A 20,830-nucleotide genomic window follows, 5' to 3' on the forward strand; every position below is an offset into this window, starting at 1 on the left:
GGGGGGGGGGGGAAGCAACCACAAAATTTCTGATTGCCGGAAAACTGCCCTACAAAAACTTACAGCAATCTGTAAAAACATTTCAAACAAATATGAGACTGCCTCAACGGCAGTGGTGTCAGCCGACGTCATCATGACCGCCCTCATAATTGCGTTCTGCAATGCAGCACAAGATTCGAAGTGTTCCTAAGAGCTGCCGTACATTTCGATAGAAAGATGCAGCCGCAAAGGAGTTCTAGTAGGCTTGCCGTTGCAACCAGCACACATTCAAACGCTAAAAGGAACCCGTCTGGCTGAAAGCTATGCTTCATTTTGCAGACGTTCAATAACAATATAAAGTCGTCAATCTTGTGGTTTATTTCACGGGCTTAAAAGGTATAGTGTGCTTTATTTACATCGAGGAACATAAATTAATGCGCAAAAAAAAAATGGGATCCACAGTCTTCCGCCTCCAGTTCGCTACCCCTACTAAAGGAACACCACATGTTCGAGCTAGCCTAGCAGTGAGACTTTTTGTGAGATTAGACTAGTGAGACTAGCAGTGAGTTTTTTTGTGCCAACATTCTGCACCACTCGCACGCACTCAGCAGACCAGATACAAGCGCAGGGCCGAGCCGCGACGTGTCAGCATGGACAGCTTGCTACAAGTGCAACGAGGAGGAGTAGAAGGAGGAGGAGGAAAGAAAGAGAGAAGGTAGGGATGTTCACCAGAAGCGTGTCTGGTTGTTCTCTATTAAGCGCCCGGCTTGATCTAACCCCCAATGAAGGCGGGACTACCGTCGCCTTACGTCGAACTCCACAAACGGGCGCCAAACGTGAGGCCGAGGGCTCAATTAGTCTTCGCTCGTTAACAGCGTGTCCAAACACCAGTGCGAGGATTATAGCCCGGTGAAACTTACCAGATGGCGCAGCCAGCGAACTCCGCGCAAGCCGAGAAGAGAGAAATCGTTTTTGCTGAGCATCAAGCTCATTATTTATTGCCTGCGGTGTTTTCCACAATAATCAGCTGGGAGCGCGAGTTGCTACAGTGGTAAAGTAATGTAAGTAAGATATCTCCTGTTCCTTCTCGGACCCTATAAAATTACGAATATGAAGTATACGTTCAGCGGGTATATCAATGTGGAGTCATGGGCATACATTTTCGCTGCTAACGAAGACATGTTTCTGTTTGGTGAATGCTGCTGTAAGTGGAATGCATTGTACATCTTAGACAGTGATCCCCTTCACTTTCAATGTGCGACCATCGAATGTCTACATCTGTTCATTCTTCGTAACGGGAAACTTTATGCATAAAAACTCTCGCATGTAAGCAAATATGTGCGAAATAAAAAGCTGATACTTGCAGTGCCATCAGGATGTGTGAATTGCTAAGAAATGAAAGAGATGCGGTGCCATTCATTATATAGGTACGTCATGTTTTCATTCCTAAAAGCCACTTCAATGAATTAGTGCCCAATTACATTCCAATTTTGCGCATGAAGCTGCAGGTTCAAACGCCTCTGAGGAGAAAGCCACACAACCAGACACCTTCCAAAAGAAATCTTAAATAAGATCAAGAATAAGCACTTGCTCGCAGCTAAGACGCCCATTTATTTTAAATGTCGACAGGATATTGATGACAGACTATTTTACCGTTGATTTCCTGCTCGGAAACAGTTTACGTTTCCTTTTTTGATATCCTGCATACTTGCTTATACGATCGACGAAGAGTAACACTCATGAAGACATGGAGAGATTCCGCTTATGACGTTTCGAATAGATAGTCCCAGACGCGAGTGGATGCTTGGTAAACCAGAAAGAATCTAAAAATTTAAGACAGGTGGCGGCACCACTTTCAGATGCCCTTATCAGCTGCCCGTTGCACGTATAATAAATTTTGGCACCATTAACAGTGGTTGCAACGGAACATGGATAATTCTGTGCGCATGCGTTGCACAGAAAAATGGCTCTGATGCCGGGTAAATTACATTATATACTGTCAAGAATGGCGAGTTGCGCAACAAGATTGCCACCTTGCCACCCGATTACGACAAGGGGTGCAAGACGCGCACCTCTCCCTCTCCGTCGCTGCAGCTGGGAGGCGTTCAAAGAAGCGGCCTTTGCGTTGGAATCCGCCGCCTTCCTCCAGCCCCTTCGACATTGTGACGGGACTAGTTCGGTGCGTGAACAATGATTCCGGAGTTCCCCAACGCGGAGCTGATTTGAAACGCTGGACAAGCTGCCGTGGGGACGACGTATTTTGAGCGTCTCACGCTTCGGCCTAGCACGGAACAACGAGCGACCCTCGATCAGCGCCGATAGTTTCCCGGAACGGCACCCCGCGCGGTTGCCTCTGTGAACAGAGCGCGGTTGCCTTTGTGTACGTAAACTGATCTTCAGAGCAGCTGCGAGTTGGTGATGTGTAAACGAACAGTCGCCGCGTCGTAGGACCGGCGGATCGAGTGTATAAAAACTGTGGTTGTGCGAATGCTGAGGACACACTTCTCTTGAGCAGTCATGTTAGACTGAGTCACTTCTCTCATGCAGTCCTGTTGGACTAATACTCTTTTTCTCAAGCAGTCATGTTGGACTGAGTTAATTTCTGTAAATAAACCCTTTTTCCTCGTTCTCGATGAGAAGCAGTTCTTCACTTCATCAACGATCTCAGCGTAAATAAGTTGGACGACGGCATGGGCCAGCTACCTTCGAATTCATGCCGTACTCCAATCTTGGCAAAGGACCACGGACGATGGGATTGAGCCCCCAATCCTGACAATACCTGGTGACCGGCAGATTGGCACAATCGGTACAACAATTCGCGAGCGAACTTCAAAGACAACAAAAAAAATGTGACATTCCGGATCATGTGCATGCGGACTGGTTGACACTAGAGACCCACACGAAGTTCCAATTTTCTGTTCTTAAATTCATTGGTAAGTAGGTGTTGGGCGCATCCAAGAAGCGCCGGCTGCTTCTTTGACCAATGTTGCGATAAACAGGGAAACCACTGAAAAGTAGGAAACCATGCACAGCGATACAAAATCAACCAAGGACGAATTCCGGCGAATAAATCCCAAGCCAGAATACAAGCACACTGCAGACAGTGTAAAAAAAAAGGAACAATAAAAAGAAGCTTACAGGTCATGACTTTGCACTAAACCCCCAAAACGAAGAACTTGCAATAAACAGTGAACGTAGAAGAAAACACATCTAGAGTCATAGGCTGTGTAAAGACACAACGATGCACATTTGTGAAAAGGTGTCACAGAAAGTCATAGAAGAACAATATATTTAAAATTATTTCGAAAATTTTACGACATTTCTGTTTCTTCAAGAAATTCTGCAAATGAACTCGCTTCCCGTATTTGTGATATTTGTGTTGGCGATGCACCAAGGAGTTTATCTATAACGTAGTTACACTGGAAGCATAGCGCACAAAGGACGATCCACAAAGACTAGACAGGACAAGCGCTTGTCCTGTCTAGTCTAAGTGGATCGTCCCTTGCGTGCTATGCTTCCAGTGTAACTTGTTTTACCAAGCAGCCCAAGCCTATACTCTACTTATCTATAACGACAGCGTTTTTCTATCAAGTCCTCGCTAATATCAAATATCTTGCTCCGAATAAATTGTATTGAATCAAAGTGTAATTTTTACATATAACACATAGTAAAACACGAGAAAAATGCATTTGGATTCCTCGTTCGAAGCTAGTTGTGATTCATACCAAAATTTAGTAAAAGAAGGAATGCAAAATACATCTAACAAAGACACACGTACTTATAACAGTAAGCAGGTTCCAAGTCTGTTTCTTCATACAAGACAAATTATACAAATGTTAACTTAGCAATGCAGGATGCGTAGCAAACAGTACATCAATATCGGACGCTTGCAGATAAAGCTACAGTTAAGGATTCTGTGCCTGCTGTGTCTCAGTGGCACGTACTCATTCTTGAGAATTGGCCAAAAATAGTAAATCCTCCGGAATGAAGAATGGCCTGCAATGGCCAAGAATGCAGCTGGGGTTCTGCAAGAAGCGTTGTGAGGTTCCAGAAAACACATTCAATGTTTTGCTCACGGGTCCCATTAGGGTCGTTTCTCTGTTCTCGTAGCAGCTTGAGACTGTGAGTCAGCTTGAAGTAGTTTGTTCTGTTTGCTTTAAAAGAACTCTCAACCCACGTCTTTTGTTATCCAAAACATAGGGCGCCTTCGCTTCACCCGAGAACATCTGTTTCCTTTCCTTTTTTTCCTTCGTGATGCACGCGAACTGTCTAGGTGATGTATAAAACGGGCAAGTGAAGTAGGCAAGAAAAGCTAAAACAAAAAATGAAGAACAATAGACGTGAATCTTCCTTCTTGGATTTGAACAATTGATCGCGAGCGCGGATGATTGATCGTGTGCTATTCAACGGCGCACGTGAAAAGTAAAAGTCAATATAAAAAGCGAGACCCTCGGGTCAGAATATCCTCGCCCGGGAATCGGCCGTCTTAATTCGCACTCGCACAGAAGCGCGGATCTAAGATGCCGCCATTGAACCAACAAACAAATCGAAGGAAAAAGAAAAGAAAAAAAAACAATTCGATTTTCGCGGAGACAATGTTGAAAGCTCCTCCACCGAGGTTCGTGCGTTTAGATATTGTGCTCTACGTCACGCCTGCGCAACTTCTTTTCAGCGGAGTGGCCGATTCTCGACGGGGGGGGGGCGGGGGGGGGCAAGCCTAGCTGCTGCATTCACTACCAGAGAATAGCGTACGTGATCGCTGTAGTGGAGAACAACGGGAGGTCTGTCGTTACCCCACTCGAAAGAAAGAAAGAAAGAGAGAGAGAGATAGAGATAGAAAGGAAGAAGCGGAACAAAGGAAGAAACAAAAAAAGACAAGAAAAGAACGTAATACGACCGAGAAAGTCCCAAAATCGGATAAATGTTCTTTCTTTTTTTTCGTATGCACCGGTACCACGAAAGGGCGTGCCTTGTCGTATACAACGAAGCGTCAGGCTTACGATCAAATCTGTTCTCGCTACGACAGAATCGCCCTTGTTTGGCCTACAAGGGAATAGTATACTGTGCTGCCGAAATTTGACTCATTCCGCCAGCATGTTCTGCGACATAATAGATCAAGGCAGCACAGTATTATGTGAACTCCGGCCGCTACGACCAATGTTATTCGTCAGGGCTTCTGACTGGTTTGGCGCGGCATATTCCACAGGCGCAACCACATGAAAATAATTTTCTAACATGAACGCTACATAAGCGCCTATATATGCCTGAGTTCGATTGTGCGCCCGTTATGGCCAAGTATAGGGCGAGCGACTTTTGATAACTTTAGTGCAATTTGAGAAGGCGATTGCTTCTGATTAAAAATGAGATGCCCCAGGTTAAAGTTACCAAAACATATAGGCATTCATTGAATTTTGCACGCTTATCCGTAAATATTAAACTAACAGCGTTAGCATTCTTAGCGTACTTCACGCAATTTTCGCAGAGTAACTGTTGGATCAACTTCGGTCACTGAGTACGCGACAGTGCGTACATGTGCATATGTGGTGCTGCTCTTCAACGAACATCTTTCACGCCAACATGGGTCACTGTAGACGCCAGACTGGGTGTGCGCGATTCTTCAATGAAACTCTTTGACGCCGACTTAAAGCACTGGGTATGCGCCACTCACTCTGTGCCGGTCTTCAACAAACCTCTTTCGTGCCAACTTGGGTCTCTTGGTATGTGCCAGTAGGTGTGTGCAGCTCTTCAATGAACGTCATTGACGCCAACTTGGGTAGCTAGGTGTATGCAACTGGGAATTTGCCACTCTACAATGAGAAAAACAAGAGGTCCGTTAACTTTCTCCAATGTTGAGCGAAATCGAATCCACATAACGCGGGCTCCTCAAGGACTGCTACTCGACCGACTGCGACACAAATGCGCTAGGCCTGGGCCGCTTCTTTAGTAAACCGCTTTCACGCCAACTCATTAGCGAGCTGTGCTGTAGAATCACTTGTACGTGCCGCTCTTCAGTGACCATCCCGGCAACTTGGGTCACTGAGTATGTGCCATTGGATGATGCGGCAAGGGAGGGAACAGTAGCGTACTTAAGCACCCAGCGTGCGTAAGCGCCGGTGTGCCGCTTTTAGTGGAATCGGAGCTCACGAGGTGGGCTTCTCGGCAGCGACACGAGAAACAGAAACAGTATACAGAAAGAAGCGCGAGAGAGGAGTCCGGTTGTCGCGTGACGCGTTCCTCAACGTTCGCATGCACTGGCGCGTCATGCCTTCAAGATGGCACACGCAGGCTTCCCAGCGGCGTCTCCAGATGGCGCCAAGTGTTCTTAGGGAAGCGCGAAAGAGGAGTCCGCCTGCAGTACCGGAGGGAAGGGTATTCTATAAGAGTCCACCTAGTGGACTGACCATTGCGGCCGCTGCTGATTGGATGCAGTTGTACGAGTGAGGAGGAGACGAGCGGCGCCAGCCAATCAGCAGCGGCCAAAATGGACAGCGAACTAGGTGGACTCCCAGAGAATACCTCCCCTGGACTCATACGTATCTAGTTTCAACGGTGGCAACACATTGTGTCGCTATATTGATTCAGTTCTAAACGTATTACCATTGACAGTCGCCATGAGATGGGTTCTGTCGAATTTTTATGTTATGATCATTGAAAACTGTATTTCATTTGGTGAAAATGCTGTCTGATGTGTACTCCCGAGGCGAAGGCCTTGTCAGGAAACATACGGGTTTCCTTTTGCCACGCCTCGTGGACGTACCTACCACATTGTATTTGTGTCTGAAATAAAGATAGATAGATAGATAGATAGATAGATAGATAGATAGATAGATAGATAGATAGATAGATAGATAGATAGATAGATAGATAGATAGATAGATAGATAGATAGATAGATAGATAGATAGATTGATTGATTGATTGATTGATTGATTGATTGATTGATTGATTGATTGATTGATTGATTGATTGATTGATTGATTGATTGATTGATTGATGTGCCGGTCTCCCCTTTGCCTAGTCCTGCAACGAGCGGGAGGAATCTAATGCCTATTCGTGCCTGTACCTCGCTTGCACTGAGTAAAATAACACGGGAGAAAGAATAATTGTAAGTGCTGCCATAATATTTTGGTCTTTATCCTTGAAGGTTGCCAAGAGAGACAAGGAGAAACCGCTTCCAAATCGCCGTCTGTAATCCGCGCAAGTGCCATCAATCTGACGAGTTGAGATGCGACTCCCTTTGTGCACGTACAGAAGCAGGTACCGTCCTTCTCGTTAATGCATCAGCATGGGTAGTATGTTTCCTTTAGTAGCACGCAATATGCCACTGGACACCACGTGACTGAACTTCCCTTTTCTTTCTTTTTGCACCTGTACGTTTTCTATTCTTTTTTTTACATCTGGTCTTTAGGAGATATTCTTTCGCGCCTCCTACTCCTTTTCATGTGGAAGTACATCGAATAAAGACCATAGAAAAAGAAAACTTACATTAAAACAGATACAAACTTAAATAAAGTTTGAATAAGTCAAACACACCTAACTTTATAGTGAAGCCACATAAAGGAGTGAAATACGTCCAGTGTCCAAGCATCGCGGAGAAAATTTCACCGGGCGTTCATACCCCGGCAACCGCGACGCGCTTTGGGAAACTCGCCAACAAATCCGATTAGCATACGCACGGGTACAGGATCGCTGTAGTGAACAGGAACGCGGAATGGAAACTGCTAGGCGGGAAATAGGCGTTGCCTTGCGTTGCCGACCACTCGAGTCCCAATCCTCGAGTTACTGCAACACAGGAACACTATACCTAAATCCTAGCGCAAAGCGCCCGAAATGAATGTGCGTGGCCGAAATCCTTTCATGCACGACTTCACATTGTTGCAAGAGGCACTGAGTGCCAGCTCAATGTGTCGGAAGAGAGTGAGTGACAAAAGAAAGTAGGAGATTCTTAAGGTGGAAAGACGAAAAATTGGTGTAAGGTGCAGCGCAGTAACTGTCGCTGTCTCGCGCTTCTGAATGTAAGTTATTCGAGAACAACTGAGAGAGAGAGAGAGAGAGAGAGAGAGAGAGATGAAGAAGAAAAGCAGGAAGGTTACCAAGATATTAGTCTCCGGTTTGCTACCCTACGCGGAGCAATACTGGGAGGGAAGGATATGCTTGAAAGGTGCCCTCAGGTTGTTGTGGAATTTCTTATTAGAATGACACCAGGTGGTGTCGCTTTATTAGCCGCCCTTGCAAGCGAGGCAAGAGTTTGCTGCTTGCCATTCCGAACCACTCTCCCTTGTCAGGATGTTTCTCATTCCCCTTTCTTTAGCTGCATGACGTGCCTCCATATCTACCGGCAATGCGAGTATCTGATAGCATCTGGTCGCCGCATATCAGCGCGGTTATTGCATTTTATTATAGATATGCGGACGGAATACATTTAGGCACAGTGCGTGCGAAAATACATGTGTACTAAATCATATCCAAATTCCATTTACCGACGAATAAATTTACCAACCGATAAACAGGTGCTCCATGCAGGCCCCTAAGCTGTCACCTCGCTGCGTACGAGAGTTCTCGGGGCAAACACGCGTTCGTGACACCAAGGCGATCTTGCGCAGCTAGATCGATCATGCATTCGCATGGAGACGAAACGAAACCACCCGCCTCTCTCCATTGTGTGCAAATTTTCTGTACATGGCACTACACTGGCCTTTGAAACCTCTTCTTACGGAGAATCGAATAGGCACCGTTCCATCAAAACAGCGAAGAATAAACCCGACAGATCACAGTCGACCAAAAGTTTGGAAAGCTGTGGTATTTGCCAAATGCATACGAGTAACATGGTCTCATGGAAACAAGCCGGCTCTTAGGCTAGCATTGTTCCGCACATGAATGACGGGGCCATTAACGGACAAGCAAAAGCTCACATTGAAGACGACGTTGCCTATAGTTTATTACATCATATTTTTTTTTAATTTTTGCTTTCACTTCATGTTTAAGACATGTATTTCTGCCGGCATCATTGTGACATTTGTGTTCGGAGATTGAAAGATTTTATCTTGAAAGGGCCTCCTCCCGACTTACATATTGTATGCGTTGACTTCGAACAATGAGAATCCATAATGCAATGTCATGCCTTAATGGACTTATATTGCCTTTTTCGAAATGTGCAAAAAAAAAAATCTTGGAGGGAGACAAAACTTGAGCTGGCGCGTCACAATGTTTTTTTCTTTTTTTTTCTTTTTTTTTGCTTGATCATCTAAATAGTGCCAACCATCGGAACAATATATCGGGGCACTGCGGCGCTCTCTCCAATTGCATGTTCTAGAGGATGTCTTGAAAACTGCAGCCTTCGTAGCGCTGGTGGTTCGGGGCATCTGGACGAAGTTCTTCTGTACTATTTTACCACTTCTCTCTAGGCCCCAAAACATATCGTTAGGCTAGTTGATTTTTCGTGGCTTAACATCCCCAGAGAGCACGAAGCGGAGGCCAAGAGACAACAAGACGATTGCAAGGACAATCACGTCAAGATGATCACTTAAAATGTTGCACACAGAGAAACATGACAGCCTATTTTTTTTCTCATTGCACCCCGTAGAATGTTTCCTAAACACCACGCCCTCAGAATTTTCATCTGTTTTGCTTTTTGTCTGTTTTCTTTTCAAAAAACAATCTTGTTACGGCAAAATGTATAGTCAGTCTATATTGCTGAAAGTTTCCTTGACCAGCGCGCCGGCGTATCTCAAGTTCTCTTACTGGGGCTTAACACCGAGGGCGAGATGTCATGCACGACAAAATCAGAGATGCATTAGAACTCATGAATACATTGCTGCGCTAACAGGAAAATAAAGACTTAGGAGGGCAAGTAAGAAATGGCAGGTCGAGCATTCAACCTATCGTTGAACATATCAGCACTTGAGGTATCGTTTCTTACTTGCCCTTCCAAGCCTTTATTTTCACTATAGCGTAACCAAGTATTCATTAGACCTCAACCAACTCGCTCCGCAACAAGTTCTACTCAGATGCATGACAAAGTCCATCTAAAACTACGATGCGAATTTGTTTTGAATGAGATAATGGGTGCTCCTTTAACGTAAAGTTATTGCATTGTGACCTCATTTCAGTCTCCTGACGTTAAATTTACGTAACCGCCGACGCGAGCAAGGGCTCACCAAGGTAGTTTCAACAGCCAATCAAACGTAATCCTCGTTAATAGGAGATTACTTTTGTTTGGTTTCGAAACGAATAGTATTGCCTAGCGCGACAAGTTTTCCCTATATAACTGGCTGACGAGAGTCGAGGAGCGCGCCGAAGAATAGAGGGTTTCGATGGGCCCGAGCTAGCGCAGTGAAAGTCGATAACCGGATGAGGAGGGACTGCCGGCGTCTCTGATTGGTCCGCTTAGCTTGCAGTGGCTCGTCCACGGAAGCGGTGGCGTACAACGGACCGTTATAAATGCCGCCAAATCAAGCGCTCAGTGAACACTTGACAAAGCGATGTCTTATACTTACCGAAAGGGCTCGGAAACGTTATACTGCCGCGCAATTTGTTTTTATACGAAAAGAAATCGATGTTTCAGAGCATACACCGCCGGAGCGATCACTGCACCGCCACACTGTATTGCTTTCGAAATAATTCGATCTCCGGATATTCTCAAAAAGGATCAATTTCGTACGGCGTTTTAATTAAGGCATCTTGAGTGCGTACACTTCACTTTGACGTGGAGAGTTTTCGCAGCTTTGGGACGTAGCGTGACAGGCACGCGGAATAGGAGTGGCCCGAAAACATTTTCGCTAATCGCAGAATGCTAATGGTGACAAAAGCGTATAATCGGATAGAAATGCTTTTCTTTTGTTCGGCCTAATCATGCGCAGTGTGTGCGTTTTGTGTGTGTGAGTTTTCGCGGTTTTCACATCGTCTCGTGACAGACAGCCGCCGTGGACGCGGCCCAAAATGTCTGACCAATTACGAGGGCAAAAGGAGGAAATGGAATTGTCAGGATTGGGGGCTCAATCCCATCGTCCGTGGTCCTTTGCCAAGATTGGAGTACGGCATGAATTCGAAGGTAGCTGGCCCATGCCGTCGTCCAACTTATTTACGCTGAGATCGTTGATGAAGTGAAGAACTATTTCTCATCGAGAACGAGGAAAAGGGGTTTATTTACAGAAATTAACTCTGTCTAACATGACTGCATGAGAAAAAGAGTATCAGTCCAACATCACTGCAAGAGAGAAGTGACTCAGTCTAACATGACTGCTCAAGAGAAGTGTCCTCAGCATTCGCACAACCACAGTTTTTATACACTCGATCCGCCGGCCATACGAGGCGGCGACTGTTCGTTTACTCATCACCAACTCGCCGCTGCTCTGCAGATCAGTTTACAGACACAAAGACACACACATTCCGAAGCCCAAACGACGGCGTTGAAGGGGTGCCGTTCCGGGAAGTATCGGTGTCGATCGAGGGTCGCTCGTTGTTTTGCGCTTGGACGAGCATGAGAAGCACCAAAATACGGCTTCCCCACGGCAGCTTGTCCATGCGTGTCAAATCAGGTCCACGTTGGGGAACTCGGAAACCATTGTTCACACACCGAACTCGTCCCGTCACAATGTCGATGGGGCTGGAGGAAGGAAGCGGGTTTTCAGCACAAAGGCCGCTTCTTCGAACGCCTCCTTGCTGCAGTGACGGAGAGGGTGCGGATTGCGCGTCTTGCACCCCTTGTCGTAATCGGGTGGCAAGGTGGCAATCTTGCTTAGCGGCTCGCCATTCTTAACAGCGCCTCCATGGCCCGAAATATCTCGACTGTCTAGCGCTGACTACCGCTAGGCAGGAAGAGAACGGCTGCTGGTCAGGGGGGGATTGATGTCTTGGCTCGCAGCGACCACTTGTGCATTGATGTCACCGCCCTAAAACATCCAACAAGGACAGGCAACTGCAAAATGAACCCCACAACACGGCTCTGCGCCGAGATGACGCGCATTGGCTCTCACTTTAGACTCGCTAGGCTTCAAAAAACAAAACAAAACAACAACAACAACATAAGTGCAGAAACAAAAAAAATGCTACATTTCGCTATGCCAATTTCTGAAGAAAATTCCTGCTGACAAATTCAGCAATTATTGGAGAGAATTCTGCTAAATGAGAGGGGATTTTCTTCGCCTAAAGAAAAGCTAACACTAGTAACCCTAAAATTTAGGCGGGACCCTCAAACGCAGAATTCAAATTAGCCTGCTCAAACCATCCGCATTGCTATGCAACTTTCCCTTCTTATATCTAACGGAGAAGTTGTACTCTTGGAGAGTGAGGCTCCATCGGAGTAAGCGGCCGTTTTTGTGTGACATTTGATTAAGCCACGTCAGAGGACAGTGGTCGGTCTCGAAGATGAACTTCGCTCCGTACAAGTAACACGACAACTTCTGGGCGGCCCAAACCAAAGAAGCGCATTCCTTCTCTGAAGCGCTGTAGGCTTCCTCCCTTACATTTAGTTTACGGCTGGCGTAGAGGATAGGATGCTCCTCGTCATCGTCGCCGACCTGACTAAGTACCACGCCCATACCTCTGTCGCTTGCGTCGCACTGAACTATGAATTCCTTTGTGTAGTCTGGCGCGCGAAGCACAGGGCGAGAAACCAATAGCGTTTTCAAACTTTGGAAAGCGTTCTCTTTGTCCTTATCCCAGTGTACGTTACTCCGTGCTCCCTTTCGGAGGGCGTCTGTCAATGGACTTGCCAATTGCGAGTAATTCGGAATGTACCATTGATAGTACCCCACAAGTCCCAAAAATGAACAAAGGTCCGTTTTCGTGCGTGGCTGAGAAAAATCTCCAATCGTCGCTATTTTCAGCTCAGCCGGCCGTCTCATGCCCTGACCGACAACATGGCCCAGATAAGTAACCTGCGAACAACCAAACCTACACTTTTCCGCTTTCATCGTTAAGCCGGCTTCCCTCAACCGTGAGAACACCTGTTTGAGGTGCGATACGTGTTGTTCCCAGCTGTCCGAAAAAATGGCCAGATCATCAAGATAAGGTAAGGCGAACTCCTGCAAGTCTTTTAGGACAATATCCATTAACTTAGAGAAGCCAAACGGCGCGTTCTTCAGCCCGAAGCTGAGTGCGAGAGGGCGAAAAGTGCCTACAGGCGAGATGAATGCGGCATAGCGGCTGGCACTTTCTGAAAGGGGAACTTGCCAGTACCCCCGCACGAGATCTATAGTTGAAATGTATTTAGGAGCGCTAACTCTTTCAATTCGTTCCTCAATGTTGGGTATCGGGTACAGCTGATCCCTAGTGATCGCATTTAACTTCCTGTAGTCAACACACGGACGAGGGTCCTTGTTAGGGGTTTCTACGAGTATTAGCGGTGACGTGTAGTCACTCTCGGCGGGCTCAATAACTCCCAACTCTAGCATACGCTGTATCTTTGCCTCCATAATCTCTCTCTGTCTTGGAGACACCCTGTAAGGTTTTGATCTTACTGGTTCGGCAGAGGTCAGCTCAATTTCATGCGTTATCAGTTTGGTTCTACCCGGCCGATCGCTGAATCTGTCGAGATATTCCCCTAACACCCCTTTTAGCTCATCTAGCTCCTCGGGTTTTAGAGCGTGCGAGCTTACCGAGTGTTCTACTACTTCTTCTAGGCCGATTTCAGAGTTGGAGGTCGCCCTATATTCGTCAAACTTGGTACTAGTGCCATCCGGCTCTTTGACGCTATAGTTAACGACTCCGCTCCGCTCTACATACGGCTTCATCAAATTACAGTGATATATCCTCACTTCCTTCCTACGACCGGGCATTCTCAAAGCATAGTTAGTATCTGAAAGTTTGTGCAACACTCTAACGGGCCCGTCCCAGTGAACTTCAAGCTTGTTCTTTCTTGAAGGTTTGAGGATCATTACCTGGTCTCCGGCGTTAAACGTGCGAAGCCTCGCATTCTTGTCATAATATAATTTGGCGTTCTTTTGAGCTAGTGCCATGTTCTTTCCGACTAGTTCTTGGGTTGCGCTTAGCCGCTCCAGTAAATTTAGCACGTATTCAACCACGGTTGGACTCTCCCCTCTTTCCTCCCACATCTCTCTTAACATTCTCAGTGGAGACCGGAGTGTCCTCCCATACACTAGTTCTGCTGGTGAGAACCCTGTCGCCTCATGTGGAACCGTTCGCAAAGCAAACAAAGTTGCCAGCAGACAGTTCTCCCAGTCCTCCTTGTGCTCGTAACAGAGCGCACGCAAAACTCGCTTAAGCACCGAATGCCACCTCTCTACACTGTTTGACTGAGGGTGATAGACAGAACTGTGTATTAACTTTACCCCGCACTTTTGCAAGAATGTGGAAGTCAGTGCGCTCGTGAATACTGACCCTTGATCTGCCTGAATTTCGGCTGGAAACCCAACTCGTGCAAACACTGTCAAAAGCGCGTCTACTACTTCGGTGGAGCTGAGCTCTTTCAAAGGGATTGCTTCTGGAAACTTGGTAGCCGGACACAGCATGGTAAACAAGTACCTGTAGCCTGATTTTGTTTTTGGAAGAGGCCCTACCGTGTCTATTACAAGTCGTCTGAAAGGCTCTGTTATTAAGGGCACTACCTTCAGTGGAGCTTTCCATGTCTCTCCTGGTTTACCAGAATGCTGGCAGGCGTCGCATGATCTTACAAAGTTTTCTACATCTTTGAAACAGCCAGGCAAGTAGTATTCCATAAGCAATCTTTCCTTTGATTTGTTTATGCCTAGGTGGCCGGACCACCCATTTCCATGACAAAGACTCAAAAGGTCCTCCCTATACTTAGTAGGTATGACTAACTGATCTAAAATCCTACCCTTTCGATCTCTCTAATGCCGATACAACAATCCTCCTCTCTCATGTATCGTTACGTTGCGCCTAGCAATGCCTTCTTTAGCTGTGTCACGTAATCTAGCTAAGCTCTCATCACTCTTTTGCTCAGCTGCCAGTGACTCTCTATCCACGCGTAAGAGTTGATCAAAGTTCTTTGAGGCCGGTGATAATAACGACCCTGTCTCGCTTGTGAGCGCGTCTGCTTGCTCTTCCTGCAGGCTAGAACTCTGACACTCTAGTGCTACGCTCTCATTGAGCTGGTCAACTGGCAGGCTCTCCTCAACTGTTCTTTTGTCCCTCGGGCCTAGCTCGGATTCGGGTATTGAAGTTATCCCCTTTTCTGCTTCCGCTGGAGGAGCTTGAGCATTTTCAGCCGAAAGCGCCGCGATCTTGCGAGCTTGGCCTCGGATCAATGCCTGTACTATGCCCTCTCCCAGTTTGAGCCCTCTGTCACGCAGTAACTGATTCGAACGATTCGAAAAGATGTAGGGATACTGCAGTGACAAAAATTTGGAAACTGCAGCCTCAGTCTCTAGCTCCCCTAATGGTCCACTGATTTTGACTTTGGCCATGGGCAGACACACGCTGTGTTCTTCTACAACCTGTTTTATCCATGCTACTTCTCCGGTGAAGTCATCTACCAACACGTAAGACGGATGGACAATGTCCAGCGTGGCGGCACTGTCTCTTAGCACTCGGCATGGTTTTCCATTAACTTGCAGGTCGTGGAGATATGGACTTAAAAGTTCCATATTCTCATCTTTTTCCTCCACGTAGGAAAAAACTACGCTAGACTTCTCGCAGTTTACAGCTATATGTCCCAGTTTGTGGCATTTGTAACAGCGAATCGGTCTAACAGATTCGAATTTTCTTTTCTGTTCTTTTTGAGCGGTTTCTCCGTTAAGTTTCTCCTCGCTCTTTTCTGCGGGCTTTTCCGCCATGTTTACAGGCTCTGATCGTCTAGGTTGCGCACCCTTTTTGAACGGAAATGGTTTCCGCGGTCCATTTCAACCGTCCCAGTTTCCCTCCTCGGCGTTCAACTTTCTACGGGTTGCGTACTCTTCGGCTAATTCAGCCGCCCTTTCCACAGTGTTTACATTACCTCTGTCTTGCACCCACAGTTTCACAGCTTGGGGGATGGTTTTGTAAAACTGCTCTAGACACATGCATTCAATGACCATGTCTCTGCTGTCGTACGCTTCCGCGCTTTTAAGCAACTCGACTAGGTTGGCCTTTAAGTTATATGCAAACTCCGGATAGCCCTCGCTATCTTTCTTGCCTGTGCTCCTAAACCTTTGCCGAAAAGCTTCGGCTGAAAGGCGGTATTTCTTCAGGAGACTAGCCTTAACTTTTGCATAATCATATGCATCCTGCACACTCAATCTGGCGATTACTTCCGCCGCCTCACACGGCAACATAGACAGCAACCGCTGCGGCCATGTACTCGGGCCGAAGTTCATCTTTTCGCAAGTCCTTTCAAAATTGCTTAGGAACAAGCCTATGTCGGTCCCGACCTCAAATGGCTTTAATAGCCTGTCCATACGGTACGATTCTGCCTCACTTGATCGACCCAGAGTGCCTTCACTTCCTTGAGACAACTCCAAACGTTTGCTTTCAAGTTCCAGTTGCATTTTTCTTAACTCGCGATCTTTATCGCGTTCCTCTCTCTCTCGTTTTTCTCTGTCCCGTTCTTCTCTTTCTTTTTCCCGTTTCTCTCTCTTTTTGAGAAGTTCCATTCCCATTTCAATATCTTCCTCACTGGCCCGATTGGAAATAAGCTCCAATAATTCCGATTTGAGCATTTCCTTGCGTACATCTAGGCCCAGTTCCTCACCAACAATCAACAACTCGTCTCTCAGCAGTGTCCTTAACTCCATGACTGCTGCTTTACTGCCTTGATTCTGCTCTCTAAATCTAGCTAGGAAAACACAACCTTGCTAACACACAACAATCTAGCTTCCCTACTGTTCTAAACAGAACAACCACAAAATGAAGCCTAGAGAGTCAATGCAAAAACCAAGCACTCACCGCAGATACAGCACCATGTCGCAAGGTCCATCTCACCGCTGTCAGCCAGTTGTCAGGATTGGGGGCTCAATCCCATCGTCCGTGGTCCTTTGCCAAGATTGGGGTACGGCATGAATTCGAAGGTAGCTGGCCCATGCCGTCGTCCAACTTATTTACGCTGAGATCGTTGATGAAGTGAAGAACTATTTCTCATCGAGAACGAGGAAAAGGGGTTTATTTACAGAAATTAACTCTGTCTAACATGACTGCATGAGAAAAAGAGTATCAGTCCAACATGACTGCAAGAGAGAAGTGACTCAGTCTAACATGACTGCTCAAGAGAAGTGTCCTCAGCATTCGCACAACCACAGTTTTTATACACTCGATCCGCCGGCCATACGAGGCGGCGACTGTTCGTTTACTCATCACCAACTCGCCGCTGCTCTGCAGATCAGTTTACAGACACAAAGACACACACATTCCGAAGCCCAAACGACGGCGTTGAAGGGGTGCCGTTCCGGGAAGTATCGGTGCCGATCGAGGGTCGCTCGTTGTTTTGCGCTTGGACGAGCATGAGAAGCACCAAAATACGGCTTCCCCATGGCAGCTTGTCCATGCGTGTCAAATCAGGTCCACGTTGGGGAACTCCGAAACCATTGTTCACACACCGAACTCGTCCCGTCACAATGTCGATGGGGCTGGAGGAAGGAAGCGGGTTTTCAACACAAAGGCCGCTTCTTCGAACGCCTCCTAGCTGCAGTGACGGAGAGGGTGCGGAATGCGCGTCTTGCACCCCTTGTCGTAATCGGGTGGCAAGGTGGCAATCTTGCTTAGCGGCTCGCCATTCTTAACCGAATAGAAGCAGATTGGAATAGCTTGACCTTATAGCAGCTCGTTTTTCGTAAGCAGAATGACGTCGAAGAGATTCGAATGCACGGTTGGTGCTCTAGCGAAAGGCCACACAAACGAACCCCAAGCCACGCTGACATTCAATTTTCAAGTGCCGCCCGCATATCCGCCATTCCATATTGGCAGCTTCAGAGTGGCTTATCACATCGGTTCTGATATTTGTAGCCACGATATATCCACTGGCCCGATAAAGTAACACTACGTCAATCTGATTGTATATCTTGCTGCTTGAAGGAAACTTTCGCTTCCGCGCACTTTTTTACTCACGCCATAAATTTGGTATTATGTACTTTATCAAGCGGCACTAGGCGGTTTCATAGTTATGCTCCCAGTGAATCACCTTTTATTATGTAAAATCGACTGTCTCGCTGAACAGAGCAATTACACCACGTTCATGGTGCGTGCACATTGGCCCTCTCACCATCGTGATAAGAATAGTCATCGGAGCTATTCTGCTGTAGTTGGGTTCTAGGCAACATTGAAGGTAACGACGAGAACAATGCCACTGGTTGAAATTTTCAATGAAATTGGTAAGAAGTTGGGGTTGCGTTGGCTCAACTGGCACTTCTATGTTAGAACTATTTTCTACCTTTTGGTCTGGAGGGCTAAGCAGGTTTGAGATGCGCAGAAGCATAAGGCGCTCGTTACCGTAGTTGCTTTTCCGCCTTCCAGGTACTGCTACTGCCGGCATGCTTTGCTGCAGCGATGGCGTAGTCAAACTTGTCATGACGCCGGTATTGATATACGCATAGGAAGTCGTAAATGACAGCATCGTTGCCTTCACTATATATTATTTAGCTGAGGCGAATAAAATAAGAGCAGCGCATGCAGTTTCCGAGTGTTTTTGGCATTTTTGATCAGGTGAATTTTTCTACGGTGCAAAGACAGAGACAGATATTTTATTGAAGAATAAGCAGAAATGTCGGCCTGAGATAGTTTGCTCCGGCCTGCTACTCTGCACAGAGGAAAGAGAAAAAAGGGTAGAGGGAATGCATGATGATGAAGAAAGTTTAGGGGGGTGCTTGATGCGTGATCTTGCGCAACAACGAATGAAACGAGCCCGTTTTGATGTTGTGGAAATGCATCCCTCGATGAAGAGTGCTGCATATCTTGTCAAACAACCACTGGTGCAAGGGCAGGCCTTTAGAGACGTGCCGAACACCGACAGGCTTTAATAGAATAAACTGGTGATTTTAGCGCTCAATCAGGGTCGTACGAAAGGCACGTAATTTCGGAGCTTCTTAAGCTGTTACAGAAGGGCTGCAATGAGAGGCTCCATTACGTCAAGCACTAAAGTGCAACAAATGGACAAGCAGAACATGCACAAGAAACTGCTGTAAATGGGCAAGTGTAAAATTACTGTAATCAACACTTCTGGCACATTGAATGCTTGACAGCGGGGCTAATCGCAGAGTTTATTACCTTTGTTGCTTTTTGTCTGGCATCTACCTCAGGGCCTCCGATACTGAAGTAAAATTGAAATTTGAAACTTCAGTTTGTTTATCACACTAGCAAGATATCTCGGTGCACCCACAAAGAATAGCCCCGACAAGAAAGTGTAACCGAGCCCCCCTACCCCATTTTTTTAACAGCGAAGCAGAGCTTGCGACTGCACAAATAATCCGCAACAAACATTGACAAAAATGAAATGATGGAACAATTGCTGCCAGCGCAATCAAACTTAAAGGAAATATTATTAGTGTACGGGATGATGTGCCAGTAAAGAAGGTCTAGGTGTGTAGGGAAACGATGCATTTAGTATTGAATTGCGCTTTGAAACTGTGTGGGGTTTTCAACCGCGCGTCGTTTCATAATTGAATCACGTATAAAATGTAATATGCGTTATTATAAAGTGATTACTATCATTAGAAACATACTCAAGAAATAAGAACGTTATATCTACTTTGGGTTCGCCTCATAAAATCATCAAACTTGTGTTAAGAGGAGTTTAGATCCGTGATTCACAGAGGATAAGACGCTCGCCTTGTGTGAAGTGCTCTTTGTATATTGGAATGCAGTTTAGAATAAATATTGAATTCTGCAGTTTTGCGTGGCAACACCCCGATTTGACTATGAGGCAAGCCTTACTGGGGTATTTCAAATTAATTCTCACCACCAGGGAATCCTTACCGCACCCCCAGTGCGCGGGACACGGTCATTTCTACATTTTGCCCCCATCGAAATTCGGCCGTCGTGGTCGGGATTTGATCCCGCGACCTCGTGCTTAGCAGCGCAACACCATAGCGGCTAAGCCACCGCCGCGGGTCCTCGAAGAAATAGAATGTGTGCTGGGATTAAGAGGAGTAAGCTGGTGAAATATTGAAGTTGAGGGTGTATTGCGGACACCGTATAGGAAGTTTTGAAGTTCTCGTAAGAGTGTTCAGAGCACGCCTGCAGTCGGTCAATTAAATTTAAAACTGTTGTTGCAAACAATCGGCCAGACATTTGCGCTTGGAATATAGCGCAAATGTTACACACTTTCTACGTGCTTATTGTGACATGTTTGAACTGTCTTTCTTTAAGGACACGCAAAAAACTTCTGCAGGAATCGAAAACATCTGCCGAAAAAAAGAACGCTTGAATTTTACATCCAGGAGCGCTTCGCGCGCCACAAGCCTTTTGTCTTCCGTGGATTTGGGCTGCGATTCAGCAATGACGCACAGGTTTACGAAGCGGTTGTCCTGAACTCATCAGGAACGTTTCGAAAACATTTTCGTTTGTTCGTTTGTTTGTCTTGTTCGTCTTGTTTGTTTGCTTGCAGCTATACTTTCTCTACGTTGCGCGAACTGTCATTGCCTTCACTGTCGGCGTGTTATGCTAATCGAAAGCCGAGTACGAAAACTGTCAGCACTTGCACAGGGCTTTCTCCAGCGAAAGCCCGCCCATGGCGTCACGCCGGCTTTTTGTGCTCATAAGCGTACTTGCTTTTGTCCCGTGTTCACGCTGAGAGCCACTCGGTGTCTTTATTTTTCATCCTGAAGTATTTTCAAACTTATACTTTCTGAACTTTGTGCCCTTATCGCGAGCGGTTCTCCGAATAAACGAAATAAAAACCTACGAAGTAAAACGGAGACAGGCAAACCGTATTCTTTTCCAGTCACCACGCCATCAATCATTCCTTT

At 46.4% G+C, this 20,830-nt stretch overlaps 1 protein-coding gene across 10 annotated transcripts in view; it reads right to left on the minus strand.

The window, feature by feature from the left end:
• The window catches only part of LOC135909078 (gonadotropin-releasing hormone receptor-like), a 538,207-nt gene that overhangs the window by 143,512 nt on the left and 373,865 nt on the right, over positions 1–20,830 (minus strand). For 2 of the 10 annotated variants that reach the window (XM_070531755.1, XM_070531754.1), the window contains one exon: positions 5,648–5,786. The exons of the other annotated variants lie outside the window; for them this stretch is intronic. The gene's annotated coding sequence lies outside the window, so the exon portion shown is untranslated. The remainder of the gene's footprint in view (positions 1–5,647; positions 5,787–20,830) is intronic. 10 annotated transcript variants of the gene reach the window in all.

This window comes from Dermacentor albipictus, chromosome 1 (assembly GCF_038994185.2).
Source record: "Dermacentor albipictus isolate Rhodes 1998 colony chromosome 1, USDA_Dalb.pri_finalv2, whole genome shotgun sequence".
Lineage (NCBI taxonomy): Eukaryota > Metazoa > Arthropoda > Arachnida > Ixodida > Ixodidae > Dermacentor > Dermacentor albipictus.